General features: G+C 45.1%; 1 protein-coding gene across 1 annotated transcript in view; it reads left to right on the top strand.

Moving 5' to 3' along the window:
• Nucleotides 1–22,026, top strand: part of LOC126297629 (Down syndrome cell adhesion molecule-like protein Dscam2) — a 340,086-nt gene that overhangs the window by 21,104 nt on the left and 296,956 nt on the right. The gene's annotated exons all lie outside the window — the stretch shown is intronic.

Raw genomic sequence — 22,026 nt, 5'->3', positions numbered from 1 at the left:
TTAGCGCTCGTTATACAACTACAAGGGTGGCGCCGGACCCAGAAGCAGTCTTGCCGATTGACTCCCCCGACTGTCCTTGTGCCGGGCAACTAACACAAATAGCCGAAGGGCGGAGTGATGCCGGACAGCGCTCCATTTCTGCCCACTTGATGGGCGATTCAAAGCAGGCAAAGGTGTCTCCGTCGTAAGCAAGACTGCTTTAGCCGTACAGAATCTCGCCGCTTGACGCCTGCTGAGTAGGCAACCCAAGTTACACGTTTGTAGCGCGTGGAACATCCGTGCCCCGTATGATACAGCACTTCAGCAACACCACGCCCACAACTCTTCGATTTTATTTTCCGCTTTACGGTCGGATCATTACTTATTTCCACACAGTGACGTCCTCCAAACCGCTGGCAATTAAAATTGCAAAACCTCGTTTGCATGCAGCCGACAGTTATGAAACTGGCCTGAAAAGTTCTCCTTGCTTGCGTACGCGAAAGATAGAATTTCAGCACAGCAGCACAAAGTAGATAAGACTGACGCCACCTCATTTTGTGTATAAGGAAAGAATACACAGCAGCTTTCTAATTCAAAAATCGTATTTCAATGTTGTTTGTTAATAAGATTGTGGGATGTAAAAGTCACTCATGTTTAGAAAAAACAGAACACTGTGAACGATTGGAAATACCACGTTCATATTCACAAGACATGTACACCTGTATCTCCTGCAGAAATGATTAACATTTCAGTCATTTCGGTTCAGCATGTGTCCTGTGGCCTAGTAAGCACAGGTCCGCAAGGGTCCTGATAATTTGTTCCATGCGTGATGTCAACGACCAGTGTAAAGCGCGAATGCCATCCTGTGGTACACTCATCCACGCTGCTTTCAATTGGTTACGAAGTTCATCTGTGGCGATTGCCATTGGTTCACAGAGCTGCATCCAGCCTTTCACCATACCCCACACATTTTCGATTCGCGACAAGTCTGGTATCCGGCATGCTGACATCCTAGAACATCAAGAATGCACGTGTTCGTGCTGCAACATTTGCTCGCGCATTGTCTTCCTGAAAAATGTGCAGAAAGGGTATAGCAGTGTTGCAAGAAGTCATTCACGTAAGTACCACTGGTCACAGTGGCCTGGACACTTACCAAATGTGATCTGTGGTTGTACCCGATAGCATAGCACCTCACACCATAAAACCTAGAGTTGGCCTGTATGTCTCGCGCGAATGCAGCCATTGTGATGCTACTCCCTCTGTTTGTGACGAACCGAAATGAGGCCATCATTTTCGAGAAAACAGAACCTGGATTCGTCCAAAAACAGTATCTGATGCCATTCCTGTCTCCAGTGACGTCGTCCCACAGTTATGGTGTAGTCGATAGTCGTAGCGCTGGCACCTGTTATCGACAAACACAGATACTCCTCGCTGCCGAAGTGTAGCTGGCCACATCAATGGGACGGAAGTGGCAAGACACTCCCACAGAAGCTCTTCAGGCGACAGTCGGCTTACTGTCTTGAAATAGACCGACACATACACAAGAGGTCAGTTCCAAGTCTACATCTACATCTACATCTACATCCATACTCCGCAAGCGACCTTACGGTGTGTGGCGGAGGGTACCCTGAGTACCTCTATCGGTTCTCCTTTCTATTCCAGTCTCGTATTGTTCGTGGAAAGAAAGATTGTTGGTATGCCTCTGTGGGAGCTCTAATCTCTCTGATTTAACCTCATAGGCTCTTCGCGAGATATACATAGGACGGAGCAATATACTGCTTGACTCCTCGGTGAAGGTATGTTCTCGAAACTTCAACAAAAGCCCGTACCGAGCTACTGAGAGTCTCTCTTGCAGAGTCTTCCACTGCAGTTTATCTATCATCTCCGTAACGCTTTCGTGATTACTAAATGATCCTGTAACGGAGCTTGCTGCTCTTCGTTGGATCTTCTCTATCTCTTCTATCGACTCCATCTGGTACGGATTCCACACCGGTGAGCAGTATTCAAGCAGTGGGCGAACAATTGTACTGTAACCTACTTCGTTTGTTTTCGGATTGCATTTCCGTAAGAGTCTTCTAATGAATCACAGTCCGGCATATGCTTTACCGACGATCAACTTTATATGATCATTCCATTTTAAATCACTCCTAATGCCTACTCCCGGATAATTTATGGAATTCACTGCTTCCAGTTGCTGATCTGCTATCTTGTAGCTAAATGATAAGGGATCTTTCTTTCTATGTATTCGCAGCGCATTACACTTGTCTACATTGAGATTTAATTGCCATCCCCTCCACCATGCGTCAATTCGCTGCAGATCGTCCTGCATTTCAGTACAACTTTCCATTGTTACAACCTCTCGATATACTACAGCATCATCCGCAAAAAGCCTCAGTGAACTTGAGATGTTATCTACAAGGTCGTTTATGTATATTGTGAATAGAAACGGTCCTACGACATTCTCCTGTGGCGCACCTGAAATCACTCTTACTTCAGAAAACTTCTTTCCATTGAGAATGACATGCTGCGTTCTGTTATCTGGGAACCCTTCAATTCAATCAAACATTTGGTCTGATAGTCCATATGCTCTTACTTTGTTCATTAAACGACTGTGGGGAACTGTATCGAACGCCTTGCGGAAGTCAAGAAACACAGCATCTACCTGTAAACCCGTGTCTATGGCCCTCTGAGTCTCGTGGACAAATAGCGCGAGCTGGGTTTCACACGATCGTCTTTTTCGAAACCCATGCTGATTCCTACAGAGTAGATTTCTAGCCTCCACAAAAGTCATTATACTCGAACATAAATCGTGTTCCAAAATTCTACAACTGATCGACGTAAGAGATATAGGTCTATAATTCTGCACATCTTTTCGACCCCCCTTCCTGAAAACGGGGATGACCTGTGCCCTTTTCCAATCCTTTGGAACGCTACGCTCTTCTATAGAGCTACGGTACACAGCTGCAAGAAGGGGGCAAGTTCCTTCGAGTATTCTGTGCAAAATCGAACTGATATCCCATCAGGTCCAGTGGCCTTTCCTCTTTTGAGCGATTTTAATTGTTTTTCTATCCCTGTGTCATCTATTTCGATATCTACCATTTTGTCATCTGTGCGACAATCTAGAGAAGGAACTACAGTGCAGTCTTCCTCTGTGAAACAGCTTTGGAAAAAGACATTTAGTATTTCGGCCTTTAGTCTGTCATCCTCTGTTTCAGTACCATTTTGGTCACAGAGTGTCTGGACACTTTGTTTTTATCCACCTACCGCTTTGACATAAAACCAACATTTGTTAGGATTTTCTGCCAAGTTAGTACATAGAATTATACTTTAGAATTCATTGAACGCCTCTCGCATAGCCCTCTTCGCACTACATTTCGCATCGTGTAATTTTTGTTTGTCTGCAAGGCTTTGGCTACGTTTATGTTTGCTGTAAAGTTCCCTTTGCTTCCGCAGAAGTTTTCTAACTCGGTTGTTGTACCACGGTGGCTCTTTTCCATCTCTTACGAGCTTGCTTGGCTCATACTCATCTAATGCATATTGTAAGATGGTTTTCAACTTTCTCAACTGATCCTTAATACTATCTGTACTTGAAATAAAACTTTTGTGTTGAGCTATCAGTAATCTGAAATCTGCTTTTTGTCACTTTTGCTAAATAGAAAAATCTTCCTACCTTTTTTAATATTTCTATTTACGACTGAAATCATCGACGCAGTAACCGCTTTATGATCGCTGATCCCCTTTTCTGCGTTAGCTGTTTCAAATAGTTCGGGTCTGTTTGTCACCAGAAGGTCTAATATGTTATCGCCGCCGGCCTGGGTGGCCGAACGGTTCTAGGCGCTACAGTCTGGAACCGTGCGACCGCTGCGGTCGCAGGTTCGAATCGTGCCTCGGATCTGGATGTGTATGATGTTCTTAGGTTAGTTAGGTTTAAGTAATTCTAAGTTTTAGGAGACTGATGACCTTAGAAGTTAAGTCCCATAGTGCTCGGAGCCATTTGAACCAATTTCTAATCGCCAAGAGTCGGTTCTCTGTTTAACTGCTCAAGGTAGATTTCAGATACCGCAAAAAAAGAAAAAACCACTGGGTTCTTTGTCCCTGCCACCCGTTATAAACGTTTGAGTCTTCCAGTCTATGTCTGGCAAATTAAAATTTTCACCCAGAACTGTAACATGGTCGGGAAATCTACTCGAAATATTTTCCAAATTTTCCTTCAGGTGCTCTACCACAACAGCTGCTGAGTTAGGGGGCCTATAGAGACATCCAATTACTGTGTCTGAGCCCGCTTTAACTGTGACCTTCACCCAAATTATTTCACATTTCGGATTTCCGTCAATTTCCTTCAATACTATTGCACTTTCTATCACTATAAACACGCCTCACTGTCCAGCCTGTCCCTGCGGTATACATTGCAATCTGAGTTTAGAATTTCATTCTGTCCCTAGAACTATGTGGGCACTGTGACGGTTTATTAATGAGAGCAGTTCTGGGACCTTTCTATAGACGCTCCTGCAGTTTACTATTACCACATTAATATTGTAATTCCCTATTGCGTTTTGCCTGCTGCTACCTTGTCGCGTCTCAGGAGGCGTCTTGTCGGGCCTAGGGAGGGAATTCTCTAACCTAAAAAACCCACATGTGTACTCCACACGTACTCCACTACCCTTGTATAGACTCATAAGTCTATAGAGGTCACCGTTCCGTGTCCGTTTCCATTCTTCAATGACAGCCCATGAGAGTCCTTGGAGTGTTTATGGTGGGACAGGACGACCATGCACTTGTCTGTCAAGCATGTACCAGATTTGCATGATGTGATTTAGGTCGAGATAAATCGCCGGCCATTCCATTACTTCAATGTCCAAACTTCGCAAGACATCACTGCTGACGTCAGCCCCAAAGGTCCTGGCATTAGAAGCAATTCAGAGCCATCACCATATGCAGCAGTCACCACATGGCCCAACAGGCTATGTTCGATGTACTGTTTGGCGGTAATGCGACCATCGACAACAAGATACGTAAGGCTGCCAACATTGAAGCCTCCCCACGACATCACAGAATCTTGGAAATCTGTCGATTTCTTGGACAACATTTGGCAGGATGAGATTTTCACTCTGCATCGGAGTGTGCGCTGATATGACACTTCCTGGCAGATTAAAACTGTGTGGCGGACCGAGACTCAAACTCGGGACCTTTGCCTTTCGCGGGCAAGAGCTCTACCATCTGAGTTACCCAAGTATGACTCACGCTTCCGGCAGTACCTCTCTCCTACTTTCCAAATGTTTAACATTTGGCACGTTACACCCACGAACAAGGTCATCACCGTGAGTCTGGACTCTGTGAATACGTTTCGCTAGTGACGAACTTCAAAGTTGACATGGGAATGGAAAAACTGAAGGCGACCTGCAAAATGTTCAAGCGAGGTACTCGAACAGGACCTCCGAGTCGTAAGGTGCTTTCTCGTAATCTGTACATTCCAGTCTTATCCGATACAGCGGCTGCAACGGCTTGCAGTGGTCTGGCGGTGTCCTTGCGACGCCAGACACCGGACTTCACGTAGGGTTGTAATGCATCGGCGACCTTCCCCAACTGGCGTTGTGTACTGACCTGTCTCCCTATTACGTGTCCATCCTTTCTGGATCAAACAGACCGCCCTACCAAATTACACTGCGTTAAGATGTCGCTTTGCATATGCTTGGTTGAATACAACGTCCACAAATAACAAATACCATCTATGTACCTCATTAGAAAACACTAGTGCACAGGCACTCACTGCTTTCTCAGAGGACACCTGACTCTGTTTATGCTTAACACAGTCAATAGATAGCGAATGATTTTAATTCTTGCCTACTTTGAAAGCGAAGATCTCCGGACATGCAACAAGACCACAGGTATAAAACAGATTTAGCGTACCGGACGTAGATGCATGTGTTCCCCTAATTCTTTTAAACGGTGCATATACAGGGTCGTCCATTGAGCGTAACCGGGCCAAATATGTCACGAAATAAGCGTCAAACTAAAAAACTACAAAGAACGAAACTTGTCTAGCTTGAAGGGGGAAACCAGATGGCGCTATGGTTGGCCCGCTGGATAGCGCTGTCATAGATCAAGCGCATATCAACAACGTTTTTTTTAAAAAAATAAGAAACCCCAATTTTTATTACATACTCGTGCGGCACGTAAAGAAATATGAATGTTTTAGTTGGACTACTTTTTTAGCTTTGTGACAGGTGGGGCTATAATAGTCACAAACGTATGGCTCACAATTTTAGACGAACAGTTGGTAAAAGGTAGGTTTTTTAAATTAAAATACAGAACGTACGTACGTTACAACATTTTATTTCGGTTGTTCCAATATGGTACATGTACCTTTGTGAACTTATCATTTCTGAGAACGCATGCCGTTACAGCGTGATGCTCAAAATTATGTCCGTCAAACCTCAATGCATTTGGCAATACTTGTAACGACATTCCTCTCAGCAGCGAATAGTTCGCCTTCCGTAATGTTCGCACATGCATTGACAATGCGCTGATGCATGTTGTCAGGCGTTGTCGGTGGATCACGATAGCAAATATCCTTAAACTTTCCCCACAGAGAGAAATCCGGGGACGTCAGATCCGGTGAACGTGCGGGCCATGGTATGATGCTTCGACGACCAATCCACCTGTCATGAAGTATGCTATTCAATACCGCCTCAACCGCACGCGAGCTATGTGCCGGACATCCATCATGTTGAAAGTACATCGCCATTCTGTCATGCAGTGAAACATCTTGTAATAACATCAGTAGAACATTACGTAGGAAATCAGCATACATTGCACCATTTAGATTGCCACCGATAAAATGGGAGCCAATCATCCTTCCTCCCATAATGCCGCACCATCCTTTAATCCGCTAAGGTCGCTGATGTTCCACTTGTCGCACCCATCGTGGACGTTCCGTTGCCCAATAGTGCATTTTATGCCGGTTTACGTTACCGCTGTTGGTGAATGACGCTTCGTCGCTAAATAGAACACGTGCAAAAAGTCTGTCATAGTCCCGTAATTTCTCTTGTGCGCAGTGGCAGAACAGTACGCGACTTTCAAAGTCGTCGCCATGCAATTCATGGTGCGTAGAAATATGGTACGGGTGCAATCGATGTTGATGTAGCATTATGAACACCGACGTTTTTGAGATAACTATTCTCGCGCAATTGCCTGCTATTGATGTGCGGATTAGCCGCGACAGTAGCTAAAACACCTACTTGGGTATCATCATTTGTTGCAGGTCGAGGTTGACGTTTCACATGTGGCTGAACACTTCCTGTTTCCTTAAATAACGTAACTATACGGCGAACGGTCCGGACACTTGGATGATGTCGTCCAGGATACCGAGCAGAATACACAGCAGACGCCCGTTGGGCGTTTTGATCACAATAGCCATACGTCAACACGATATCGACCTTTTCCACAGTTGGTAAACGGTCCATTTTAAGACAGGCAATGTATCACGTAGCAAATACCGTCCGCACTGGCGGAATGTTACGTGATACCATGTACTTATACGTTTGTGACTATTACAGCACCATCTATCACAAAGCGAAAAAAATGGTCCAACTAAAACATTCATTTTTCTTTACGTGCTACACGAATATGTAATAACAAATGGGAGTCCCTATTTTAAAAAACCGAATTTGATATCCGTATGACATATGGCAGCGCCATATAGCAGCCCAACCATAGCGCCATCTGGTCTCCCCTTCAAGCTATACGAGTTTCGTTCTTTGTAGTTTTTTCGTTTGATGCTTATTTCGTGAGATATTTGGCCTGGTCACTATCAATGGACCATCCTGTATACGTGCAAATTTGTTAAATTTTGTTGTGATTGTATTTGCGGATTATATGCAACGAACATTAAATTAGATTACATTCACTTCGCATTCCATCATCATTTTTTTCCTTGGGCCTTTGTGCCCCTTCAACGCGGGGTCGGCCCTGTTACTATGGATCTGGCAAGGTTAGTGTCAAAGAATGGCCGGATGCCCGTCCTCTCGCCACACTGTACCTCCTGGGATGGAATGAGCGTACCCCCGCCGTCTGCGTGCAGTGTAAGCCATGAAGTAATGCGATCGTTTTCAAATGTCTGCGAGTCGCGTAACTGAGGCGGGACATGGAGACCAGCCCAGTATTCACCTAGTCGGATGTGGAAAACCGCATAAAAACGACATCCAGGCTGGCTTGGACACCGGCCCTCGTCGGTAATCGGTGGGCAGGTTCGCTCTGGTGCCTGCGTGCCTACCGTAGTCCAGGAAGCAGCGCGTTAGTGCTTCTCATGATTGGGATTCAGTCATATAATATTTCTTAAAAGACATCATAGTCGCCGTTGAATGTATGAAACATTTATTGTTACTATTGCAATTTCGGCCTTATGGTCATTTTCAAGTAACACTGCAAAGTTACATCTGTCAGAATATAAAACTATCTGACATGAGTACACGTCGTCAAAATGCAGCCTTTTGACTGTGAGAGTCCCACATGTACTCATGTCTGATAGTCTTGTATTCTGACAGAATGTAACTTTGCAGTGTTACTTGAAAATAGTCATAAGGCCAAAATTGCAATTGTAACAATAAATATTTCATACAGTCAACGGCGACTATGATGTCCTTTAAGAAATATAATTAGAACACTGATCGCAATACTCATCTCTGAACTTACACCACTGGTGAGTCTTATTACACGCTTTTGTACTCTAAGAACTTTCTGTCGGTTTCTAGAATTACGGTATCCGAAAATATGATACTGTCTGACATTACAGAGCAAAATATACCTGTTTATTTTTGATATTTCTATTGTCACTCTATTGTTTATTTTTATATCTCGCTTAAACCGTCCTTAAATTCGTGACAAGACATTGGTCACCTCCGTTAAAACCATGATCAGATGTTGGCCGCCCTAGGATTTGGAGAGGTACAGCTCGCAATAAATCGCAAGCTCCTGTGGACCTTTGGTTGCTCCTTTGTACTGGTAATCTGGTCCTGGGGACTGTCTAGGTGGTGGCTGCGCGGCGCGACAGCCATTTGTTAGTCAAAACGCGCGGCCGGCTTTTAAAAGCCGCTCCGGAGCCGGAGGCGCAGGACGCGCACCCCCAGCCGCCCACCGCCGCCCACCTCGCCCGGCTCCACATAATCAATCTGGCGCCGCTCTGCGGGCTCGGCTGCATTATGCATGCGGTCCGTACCGGCCGTGACAAATGACCAGCGACCGCCGCAGCCGTCCGCGCGGCCCGCTGTCAGCCACTGTGTCGCCGTCGCCGCCAGGGGGCTGCGTCACGCCGACGGCTTCCGCCCCCCCCCCCCCCCCCCCCCCCCGCCGTCCACTGTACCCAGGGCGCTGCGTCACAACTTTCTTGCTCGCCTGGCGCCTGCACGTGGCGTCCGACACAATGCCAGCAACTCAGACCTCCGGCGAGCTGACTCGGAGTTTTTTCCTACAGGGAAAATCCTTGCATCTCGTACCGTACTAGAAAGCTGAAAACTAATCCGCCCCTACAGTATGCTCCAGTAGAATTTCATTCTGTAATCCAGGGTATACAAAGTTTAGAAAAAGTAAACTTTTTTATACACTACTGGCCATTAAAACTGCTACACCTAGAAGAAATGCAGATGATACACGGGTATTCATTGGACAAATATATTGTACTAGAATTGACATGTGATTACATTTTCACGCAATTTTGGTGCATAGATCCTGAGAAATCAGTACCCAGAACAACCACCTCTGCCGTAATAACGGCCTTGATACGCCTGGGCATTGTCAAACAGAGCTTGGATAGCGTGTACAGGTACAGCTGCCCATGCAGCTTCAACACGATACCACAGTTCATCAAAGGTAGTGACTGGCGTATTGTGACGGGCCAGTTGCTCGGCCACCATTGACCAGACGTTATCAATTGGTCTGGAGAATGTGCTCGTCAGTGCAGCAGCCGAACATTTTCAGGCCCATACAGGACATTCAACATACGATCGTGCATTAACCTGCTGAAATGTAGGGTGTCGCAGGGATCGAATGAAGGGTAGAGCCACGGGTCGTAACACATCTGAAATGTAACGTCCACTGTTCAAAGAGACCTTTATCAGAGTTGGAAACGTGATGGGACGCATTTCTCCTCCTTACACGAGACATCACAACACCGTTTCACCAGGCAACGCTGCTCAACTGCTATTTGTGTATGAGAAGTGTCGCCACCGGCGCCAACCTTGTGTGAATGCTCTGAAAAGCTAATTACATATCACAGCATCTTCTTCCTGTCGGTTAAATTTCGCGTCTGCAGCACGTCATGTTCGTGGTGTAAGAATTTTAATGGCCAGTAGTGTAATAATTTTATCCAATACTAACTGATAACGCAGCATTGTCCGGGTATTCGTTTTGCCATTTTTCTATTCGAAAAGAAAACAAAAAGTCAACTACGCTAATAGTGAAGTGTCGAAAAACATTTCGTTTCGACGTATTCTTGAAAACACCTTTGAAATTATGGAACAGTCGTACAAGGAAATATGCATAATCTACAAACGTGTAACTACATAGACTGTGCGGCTGGTAATGGCGAAGATTCGAGTCCTCCTTCGGGTATGGGTGTGTGTGTTTGTCCTTAGGATGATTTAGGTTAAGTAGTGTGTTAGCTTACGGACTGATGACCTTGGCAGTTAAGTCGCATAAAATTTCACACACATTTGAACATATTTTTTGCAACTACAGTATCCAATTTGAGAAACGTGAACCCGGCAAGTTTCTGTACGGTGAGTGCAGATGCTTCTCGTGTCTATAAAGCTATTTTGTAAGCATCTCTATGGCAACGCCTCTTCATATATCTACAAACGTCTATTCTTTCCACCTACGACCACTTTCGTTTAGCAATTGAAAGCTGTGAAAAGCACTGCTAGGAGTCAGGTGAGATGGATTTCCTTAAGCTGACTCGATTGTAGGATTCTGTTCGTAATAACAAATTAATGTATTTAGACTTCATGCACGATGCAACTTTCTTTCACACATGTCACTGTTTGTGTCGTACAGTAATATATTTGTGAAGACGATAGTAACTGTTCTCGAAAGAACAGATGCCATTGATGACCGTGCAGCTTGTCTAGCCCTCAGCTGCCGACAGGTATTGTTGATATACCTCGATAGGAGCAGCTGAAAATGTGTCCCCCGACCAGGACTCGAACGTGAGATCTCCTGCATCTTCGGGCGGGTTTAGTGACATCTCTAAACAAAGGGACTGTGTCTGTGATACAATATCTACCGTCAACGTGTATCTTCAGGAGTTCTCGGAACCGGGGTGATGCAAAACGTTTTTTGATGTGACTCCCAACTGGTACACACCAGCAGAAACATTGACAGTGACCTTGAATCAATGTACAATTGCCCAAAATTCGAGGTTAGCTGAGAACTATAGCAGACGGGTACCTCAGCGCACAAAGTGCAAGCAGGCAAGTTTCACAGTGAGTGGAGTTAGTTAATGACTGTGGATCAAAGGAAGAGCTCAACAGTTTATAGTGATAAGTAAAAGGCCTTAAATTAACGCGTTCACAACAATTAATAAGGGTGCAAGGCTTAAACGAGAAGTTAAAGAAGAGGTATAGTGAGGAGGAACTTCGGGCATGCAAAACATGCTTTAAATCTCAAGAGCTTCCTGGATTCACCAAATAGAAGTGACTACTGGTTCCCAATTAATCGACGACACCCCTCCGTGTCACGCATCAGACGATCAACTTTACATAACTTGAGTCACCACATGACTGCCGGCCAACCCAGACGCCGTTCGTCGACGGAAGTGCCGCCGACGCAGAGAACAAATACACCTCTTCTGCAGGCCCAGGGAAGACGAACGCGTCGTCTGCTGCCAAAGCTACCCTGCCAACACACATCAAAATGGAAAAGTAATGCGCGCAAATACGTCTACAGACAAGAATGCCTAAGATGTAGAAAATCTGAGCTGATCGCGCAAGTGACTACCGATACAAGTTACAAGCTTAACACTTCTGAAGATGACTCGTTGTTTAGAAGCGGGAATATCAGTGCCTGCTGACGCAATAATTCAGGCATCATCTTCATCAGTTTTCTGCTACACTACTGGCCATTAAAATCGCTACACCACGAAGATAATGCGCTACAGACGCGAAATTTAACCGACAGGAGTAAGATGCTGCGATATGCAGATAATTAGCTTTTCAGAGCATTCACACAAGGTTGGCGCTGGTGGTGACACCTATAACGTGCTGACATGAGGAAAGTATCCAACCGATTTCTCATACACAAACAGCAGTTCACCGGCGTTACCTGGGGAAACGTTGTTGTCATGCCTCGTGTAAGGAGGAGAAATGAGTACCATCACGTTTCCGACTTTGATAAAGGTCGGATTGTAGCCTATCGCGATTACGGTTTATCGTATCGCGACATTGCTGCTCACGTTAGTCGAGATCCAATGACTGTTAGCAGAATATGGAATCGGTGGGTTCAGGAGAGTAATACGGAACGCCGTTCTGGATCCCAACGGCCTCGTATCACTAGCAGTCGAGATGACAGGCATCTTATCCGCATGGCTGTAAGGATCCTGGAGCCACGTCTCGATCCCTGAGTCAACAGATGGGGACGTTTTCATGACAACAACCATCTACACGAACAGTTGGACGACGTTTGCAGCATGATGGTTATCAGCTCAGAGACGATGGTTGCGGTTACCCTTGACGCTGCATTATTGACAGGAGCGCCTGAAATATTGTACTCAACGACGAACCCGGGTGCACGAATGGCGAAACGTCATTTTTTCGGATGAATCCAGGTTCTGTTTACAGCATCATGATGGTCGCATCGCCGGCCGCGGTGGTCTAGCGGTTCTAGGTGCTCAGTAGGGAACAGCGCGACTGCTACGGTCGCAGGTTCGAATCGTGCCTCGGGCAGGGATGTGTGTGATGTCCATAGGTTAGTTAGGTTTAAGTAGTTCTAAGTTCTAGGGGACTGATGACTTCAGATGTTAAGTCCCATAGTGCTCAGAGCCATTTGAACCATTTTTTTGATGGTCGCATCCGTGTTTGGCGACATCGCCGTGAACGCACATTGGAAGCGTGCATTCGTCATCGCCATACTGGTATATCAACGGCGTGCTGGTATGGGGTGCCAATGGTTACACGTCTCGGTCACCTCTAGCTCGCATTGCCGGCACTTTCAACAGTGGACGTTACATTTCAGATTTGTTACGACCCGTGGCTCTACCCATCATTCGATCCTTGCGAAACCCTACATTTCAGCAGGACAATGCACGATCGCATGTTGCTGGTCCTGTACGGGCCTTTCTGGATACAGAAAATGTTCGACTGCTGCCCTGGCCAGCACATTATCCAGATCGCTCACCAGTTTGAAAACGTCTGGTCAATGGTGGCCGAGCGACTGGCTCGTCACAATACGCCAGTCACTACTTTTGATGAACTGTGGTATCGTGTTGAAGCTGCATGGGCAGCTGTATCTATACACGTCATCCACGCTGTGTTTGACTCAATGCCCAGGCGTATCAACGCCGTTATTACGGCTAGAGATGGTTGTTCTGGGTACTGATTTCTCACGATCTATGCACCCAAATTGCGTGAAAATTTAATCACATGTCAGTTCTAGTATAATATATTTGTCCAATGAATACCCGTTTATTATCTGCAATTCTTCTTAGTGTAGCAATTTAATGGACAGTAGAGTATATTAGCAGATTCTTTGCCTCTCCATTTTCTGCGATCCATTGCTTCCTTCTTAAGGCTGCTGTGTGTTGGACCGCCCATCACGTCATCCAGTATCTGAAACCTCTTCCTTCCTCGCTTTCTTTCCCCTTCTTCACAACCGTCTAAAGCTGTTTTTATCAATCAGTCATTCTTTCTTAATATATGCCCAATCCAATTTCTTTTTCTTCTTTTTATTACATCTAGTAACTGTCTCTTCTCTCCCACTATTCTCAGTAACTCTTCATTTTTTCCCTGTCCATCCAACTTATTCTTTCCATCTTCCGCCATGTCCACATCTCAATAGCCTCCACCTTTCTCTGTCTTTCTTCCTCAAAGTCCTTATTTCAGCGCCATACGGAGAACACTCCATACGAAACATTTTATGAGTCTTTTCCTCAGTTCTCTCTCCCGACTGCTGCAGAAAATTCTCCTTTTCTTATGAAATGCATCTTTTGCCATTGCTAACCATGTTTTAATTTCTGTGTTGTACTTCCAGTCGGTGTCTACCCTGCTTCCAAGATACTTAAAATTTTGCACTTGTTCTAATATTTCTCCATTCAGTATAGTTCTTATCTCTTTATTTCCTCCTAGTTCCAATACTTTTGTTTTCTTTGTGTTAATTTTCATTACATAATTTTTTTCCGTTAACTCCAATGGTGTCCACTAAATCCTTTAATTCTTTTTCCCCTGTGGCTAGAAGGACCATGTCATCAGCAAACCTCAAACACCCTACTCCTCTTCCTCCAATTTCTACTCCTTTGTCATCTAATGAGCATTGGTCAATCATTTTTCCCAAGTAGAGGTTGAAAAGGGTAGGCGATAGACAGCACCCTTGTCTTACTCCTTTTCCTAGTCCGATACAGTTTTTTCTTTCTCCTCTCACTTTAGCTGAGGCTTCTTGATTAAGATATAATGAGTTTACACGTCTCCTGGTTTTCCAGTCCACTCTCTTTTCCTTCATTATAGTCGCCAGCTTGTCCCAAGCTACATTGTCAAATGCCTTTTCTAGATCGATGAAGCACATATATAGGTCTCTTCCGTTTTCAATAAACCTTTCTCCCAAGATTCGTATGAGCCCTATTGCATCTCTGATGCCCGTATTCCGTCTGAAGCCAAACTGCTCCTCCCCAAGACTCTCCTCCATTTTTCAAGTCTCTCATTAATTATTCTTAACATTACTGCATGTGATATGAGGCTGAGTGTCCTGTGCTCACTGCAATTTTTCGTTCCCTGCTTTTCGGTAATGGAATCATTACTGTTGTCAGAAAGTCCTCAGGCCATTCACCACTGTCACATATTTTGTTACATAACCTCAATATTTCTCTTATTCCATCTCGGTTCAAGCGTTTTAATTCAGGCATAACAATCTACAAAGGTTGCTTTGCCTCCGACAGAGATTATGTTGCAAATTTAATTCGTCCATTGAATTTATAACAGAAAATACTCATACACTTTCACGGAATGTGGCCTGGAATACAAATTGCTATCAGTTACACTGACTAATGATCATGCATACAATCACTCGTAGACGCGTTAGTATAACAGGTCCAAATCCACATAACTCGAACATGGCCTGTTCTAGGCGCTTCAGTCAGGAACCGCGCGACCGCTACAGTCGCCGGTTCGAATCCTGCCGCGGGCAGGGATGTGTGTGATGTCCTTAAATTAGTTAGATTTAAGTAGTTTTAAGTTCTGGGGGACTGATGACCTCAGCTGTTAAGTCCCATAGTTCCTAGAAGTCGCATTTGACTGTCATTTGACCACTGCAAGAAATGAAATCTCGACGTACTGTGCAAATAACGTTGCTGCAAATAGAGTAACAATAAAATGGTAATGGAAAAATAAGAGTGACAGTTGTTAGAGGCATTGTGAAATGTACAGGCATTTTTAATTTGATTGCGTACGAGGTGGATGGTCACTATCAAATGAAAAGTTGTGGGATGACAATGAGAGAATAGAATACTGAATATGTATGTGGGAAGTATAGACAGCGGGGTTGGCGAGATTGACTCTGTAAGCCGGAAAAAAATGTTGAAGGATCGTATCAGTCTGGCGCCGACACAGAGCTACAGATACGCCGGATAATTCCACAAAAATATCAGACGCGCCTGCTCTGCCAGGACACTTGAATAGCAATGCGCGCCGCCACTATCTCAGCGCGAATGCCACTTTCAACGCCGCCCACACTCTGCCGTCTGGCCACTCCACACTCACACAAGCGCGCGCGGCGATGTCCGTACATATTCGCGGGCGCCGCGTTTTGTTCTCGCGACATACAAAATGCATGACGCAGCGCACCGCCGCCAGCGCCCCTGGCGGATTACATCTGCCGCGGTCGCCGCACCTTTTGCGAGCAGTGGCGCCCGATTTCCGCTTTCAGATCCGCGATTTCTGTGTATCTGATCCGGGCTCCCCTCTGTGCGCTGTCGGGCCGCCGCTGTATCGGAAATTAGAGGAGCGAGCGCTCAGTGGGAGACCGAATTACGCCGGCGGATTAAAAACCCGTGCGGCCTTTTCCGCCAACAGTCGCCGTTTTAGCGAAATTGAATGACCGCCCCCCGGTAGGTCTAGTGGCCGCAGTCCGGAGGGGTGGGGGGAGGTGGGGGGGGGGGGTGGAGGGGCGTAGGCACTGTTGCAATACAACACGCGCGACGCTGCAGTTGCTCGTCCGTCCCGAAAACACCGCACACGTTGCGGCCCGCTGTTTTCATTTCATTCTCTGCCCTCCCAGGAAACCTTTCCCCCCCATGAATTGAATTTCGCCGCTTTGTTCTTGAATCCTCGGAGTTGTTCCTCACGCTCGACTGTTCTTCATGCGCCAGTTCTTCTCGTGCCCGGCACACACACACACACACACACACACACACACACACACACACACGCAGCGATGTGGCGGATGTTGCCCCACACCTACACAATGCGCAAGTCGCGCTGGACGCGGTCACAGCAGAGCCTTTTCTGAAGTGCTACAGGGTACTAACAGGGGAAACTACCCATCGCACGACCCTCAGATTTAGTTGTAAGAGGACGCAGTGGACAGCCCGTCATAAACGGAACACGTGTCAAGCATGAAAACGGGAAGAAGGTGTACTGGACTGAGAAAAAAAAAACAGCAAAATAGAACAGTGAAAGTCCAAGAACAAGAAGTTCGATATAGAGCAGCCAGGACGGCAAATGACAACGTGGTTTAGGCGCCACGGTAGTTCAGCGTGTCCGGTCAAAGGGTTAGCTACTCTTTGTAATAAAAGAACTGAGTAAACGGATCAACGAAGAACCTGAACGTCCGCCCCTAGCAAATTCGACAAACAATAGAAGAAAATGAGATAAAAGAAAAGTGGTTTTGGTGTTGGACTACCAAGCGGCGAGCTGTGTTCAAACCTGGCTCGTGCCAATTTTTTTTTTCTCCCACTCTTCGCTTTACTGAAATTTGTGTTTGTGTCGTGGTTTAGCGTTCGTTTACAACAGCGAGGTGTAAGGTAGGGACATATAATGACAGTTGATTCTGAACAGATACTCTGTTAGCAACCGAAAGAAAGTGACGGACTGCTGTGATTCTAGGCGCTTCAGTCCGGAACCGCGCTGCTGCTACGGTAGCAGATTCGAATCCTGCCTCAGGCATGGATGTAAGTGATGCCCTTAGGTTACTTAGGTTAAAGTAGTAATATGTCTAGGGGAGTGATGACCTCAGATATTAAGTCCCGTAGTGCTCAAAGCCATTTGAACAATTTTTTGGAAAGAAACTGGCTTTCGAATGGAACAGCAAACGTATGATGACAAGGCGACAAGTTAATTAAACCGTCCACCGGAAAGCAAGTCTGGTGTGTCATACAACACATTAGTGACAGTAAGTGTGTCATATGATAGGAATCTCTTATCGACGCACCTAATTTGTACGACCGGTAAATGAGTAGGATATGCCTCCTTGCCCCTTGCACGTGAATGTGATCACTCCCAAGGAAATGATGAAAACATAATATATTGTCACATAAGCTGTAACAAATGTATGCAACAGTTTCACAATCACACAGTTCCACGTTGTTCTGTCAAAATGTTTTTAATGTTTTTGAAGTTGCGTACCGTTTAGGAAATCTTGCCTCTTGAAATCTTTGGTGAGTTCAGAAAACTTGGATTTCATGGTCGAGCAGCTGCTCATAAACCACACATCTCGCTGGTAAATACCAAACGACGCCTCACTTGGTGTAATGAGCGTAAACATTGGACGATTGAACAGTGGAAAAACGTTGTGTGGAGTGACGAATCACGGTGCACAATGTGGCGATTCGATGGCAGGGTGTGGGTATGGCGAATGCCCGGTGAACATCATCTGCCAACGTGTGTAGTGTCAATAGTAAAATTCTGAGGCGGTGGTGTTATGGTATGGTCGTGTTTTTCATGGAGGGGGCTTGCACCTGTTGCCGTTTTGTGTGGCACTATCAAAGAACAGGCCTACATTGATGTTTGAAGCACCATCTAGCTTCTCACTGTTGGAGAACAATTCAGGGATGGCGATTGCATCTTTCAGTACGATCGAGCACCTGTTCATAATGCACGGCCGGTGGCGGAGTGGTCACACGACAGTAACATGCCTGTACTGGATTGGCCTGCACAGAGTCCTCACCTGAATCCTATAGAACACCTTTGGGATGTTTTGGACAGCCGACTTCGTGCCAGGCCTCACCGACCGACATCGATACCTCCCCTCAGTGCAGCACTCCGTGAAGAATGGGCTGCCATTCCCCAAGAAACCTTCCAGCACCTGATTGAGAGTGGGAGCTGTCATCTCGGCTAAGGCTGAGCTAACACCGTATTGAATTCCAGCGTTACCGACGGAGGGCGCCACGAACTTGTAAGCCATTTTCAGCCAGACGTCCGAATATTTCTGATCACATAGTGTATGCTGGCAGCAGCAGGGTCGTTCTGCAGTCAGCTCCAAATGCCGGTTCTCTAAATTTTCTCGATAATGTTCCTCAAAAAGAACTTCGCCTTCTCTGCCGGGATTCCCATTTGAATTCCCGAAGCATCTCCGTAACACTTGCGTGTTGTTCGAACCTACGTGTAATAAATCTAGTAGCCCGCCTCTGAATTGCTTCGATGTCTTCCTGTAATCCGAACCGGTGCTGATGTCAAACACTCCAGCAGTGCTCAAGAATAGGTCACACTAACGTCCTACGTGCGGTCTTCATTACAAATGAACCACACTTCTCTAAGATTCTCTCCATTTGCCTTGCCTACCGCAATCCTCATACGCTCGTTCCACCTCATATCGCTTTGCAACGTTACGCCCAGATATTTAAACGACTTGTCTGTGTCAAGCAGGGCATTACTAGTGCTGTATTCGAATATTATGAGTCTGTTTTTCCTATTCATCCAAATTAACTTGTGCGCCCCCGGTAGCTGAATGGTCAGCGAGACGGGTTGTCAATCCTCTAGGGCCGGATTCGATTCCCAGCTGGGTCGGGGAATTTTCTACGCCCAAGGACTGGGTGTTGTGTTGTCGTCATCATCATCCTACCAACCACATCGACTACACGTCGCCGAAGTGGCGTCAAATTGGAAGACCGGCACCGGGCGAACGGTCTGCCCGACGGGGGACCCAAGCCATACGATTAAATAAATAATCCAAATTAACTTACCTTTTTATACATTTCGAGCGTGCCGCCATTCATCACACTGACTAGGATCTAGAAATATGATATTTGCCTCTTGCCCTTCATCTATAGCTCGGAGTATGCCATGTGAGAAAAAGGCACGCTGAGCTCCGCACAAACGATGATTTCTAAAAGCGTGCTCATTCGTGGACTTAACATTTCATTCTCTAGGAAATTTATTACATTCGAACTCAAAATAAAAATTCTGCAGCAATTTGATGAATTCGATGTTAAGGATACTGGTGAGTAGTTTTGCGGGTCCGTTCTTTTACCATTCTTATGTACAGGAGTCACCTCCGTTTCTTTTCCAGTCACCTCGGACTTAGCACCGAGAGGGGTAGTGCAGTGGCTGACACACTGGATTCGCATTCGCGAAGACGACGGTTCAAATCCTCTTCCGTTCATCCTGATTTAGTTTTCCGTGATGTCCTAAAATCGCGTAAGGCAAATGCGGGCATGGTTCCTTGGAAAGGGCACGGCCGCTTGCCTTCTGCATCCTTCCCTAATCTTAGCATGTGTTCCGTCTCTAATTACTTCGCTGTCGACGGGGCGTTAAACGCTAATATCCTCATGCTCCTCCTCGTAGTTTGCGCTCAGCGAGAGGTTTGCAATAAAAGCTGTAAGTGGGCTGCTTCTGTGTTGGCAGCGCTGCGTAGCGCTTTGCATTGGATCTCTGACTGCGCTTTCTTTGTACGAGACTCCGTGGCTGGTTGGACTCGTTGTTGGAAGTTAATCGCCAGCAGTGTTGGGCAGTTGTGTAAGACGTGTATATTTCTATTGTCTATTGTCAAAACACAATTTATGAAAGATGTTTATATTTTATTAATAGGATTAATTAGGAATAATTAATATTTTTCATGTTTGAAATAATTGTGGTAGCAGGGAATGTCTACACCAAAGTATTGCTAGCAGGAGAGGCCGCACATTGATATAATTTTAAAAAGGGCGGGAGAGACCGCGTATAGATACATTTTAAGAAAAGAGCTGGAGAGACCGCGCATTGACACGTTTTGTAATGGTAGCAGGGATTGTATGCACCAGGAAGCATTGTTGGCGGGAGAGACCTCACTTTAGCGTTCGTAGGAAGTCAGTAGTAAGCGAGAAGTGAAGCGAGTCGGTAGCAGGTCTGAAGCGAGAGGTTTAGAGGAGCTGTGTGCCTGCCATCCACCAGCTATGATTTACAAGAGATTATAAACGGATGTACAGAGACATCAGCTAACTATTATCACAAGAGGAACTAATATTATTGAATTTTTTTTTTTTTTGATAAACTCAAGACTACTGAAGGTATGTTTGTGCAATGCTAGTTGTAATATTACTGTAAAAAGTAAGTCCCATTCGAACGTTTGTAAAATCATTTCATTCAGAATATAATTAATTTTTGCCAGCAATATTGCATTACTGGTTATAATCCATCCCAAAAACTATCAACGTAAAACTTTGCAAAATTTTATTGTTGTCAAGAAAAGTTTAACTATGAATTACGTAACGTCAGTCAAATTAATTAAAGAATAACGTCAGCTTTGCTATTAAAGAATCTCAGCTTCGGTAATAAATACAGCCACTTATTATGACAGGCCACCAACAGCTAATAAAGTATAGTAAAACAGAGTAAGTACATTCATGTCGCAGTTCGATGTAGCAGTCAGATGGCTATCCAGTAACAGTAAAAAAGGCAAGGAGCAGTTTTGGGTTATTGCAGATAACGACTGAGGGCCACGACGACGACACATTCTATGTTTCGTCGAAATAACCAGTAAATTACTTTTCATAAGCCGCAATTAAATTTGTATGCGAAGACTGAGAGAAAGAATAAATTTCAAAGAGAAGATTTCATTTGTTATTATGCAAGAGACAGAAATCCTAAGGGAAGGTTTCATAGGTTATTGTTGAAGGGAAGATTGAGTAACAAAAGAGATATAGAGGCGACGGGCAAGTTTCAGTTGGCAGCTAGTCGCCAGCAGTGGTGGAAGTACTGTTGGGCAGTTGGAGGTGAACAGCCAGCAGTGATGGATGTTAAATGTGAGAAGTTAGCACTGATGGAGGGTAGAGGACTGCAGTGTTAGCGTAGGCTAACTATATGGAAGTATCCGGCTTGGAGACTGAAAATTTTTCATGACTATATATCTTTGTACTGGATGTCATTTATATTCGTGTTTGCACTGGATGTCACATTTTTAAGGTAAAAAATACATTATTTGCTTCGCAACAAAATCTTTCCTTTGCTAACCACATGCCTATTAGTAATTAGTGGCTTTAGTAGTTAGAATCTTTTATTTAGCTGGCACTATTGACGCACATTGTATTGCAATACTTCGCGTAATGAAGATTTCTGTGAGGTAAGTGCTTAAGGAAATGTATAGGTTATTGTGAGGATTGCTTCTTATTCAGGGACATTCTTTTGTATTAATTATTTGAAGTCAGGTTGTAATTTTCTTGAGCAGTCAGATCGCGTTGCGCTAGAATATTGTGGGTCAGTGTTGGCATGATAAGAAAAAGGAAAGAGAAAGTAGGGTCAGTACATTCAGTTTTATTCAGCTGTTTCAGAATTAAATACCGTAGGAGTTTCATCTTCTTAGTCATTGTACAATTTCATTACAGACTCACACATTTAAATAAAGAAGTTCCAATGCAAGATACGGAAAGGGCCAATGCCTTAG

Source organism: Schistocerca gregaria, chromosome 1, assembly GCF_023897955.1.
Source record: "Schistocerca gregaria isolate iqSchGreg1 chromosome 1, iqSchGreg1.2, whole genome shotgun sequence".
NCBI lineage: Eukaryota > Metazoa > Arthropoda > Insecta > Orthoptera > Acrididae > Schistocerca > Schistocerca gregaria.
The sequence above is the reverse complement of the archived record's forward strand: the minus strand, read 5'-3'. Positions and strand labels throughout refer to the sequence as shown.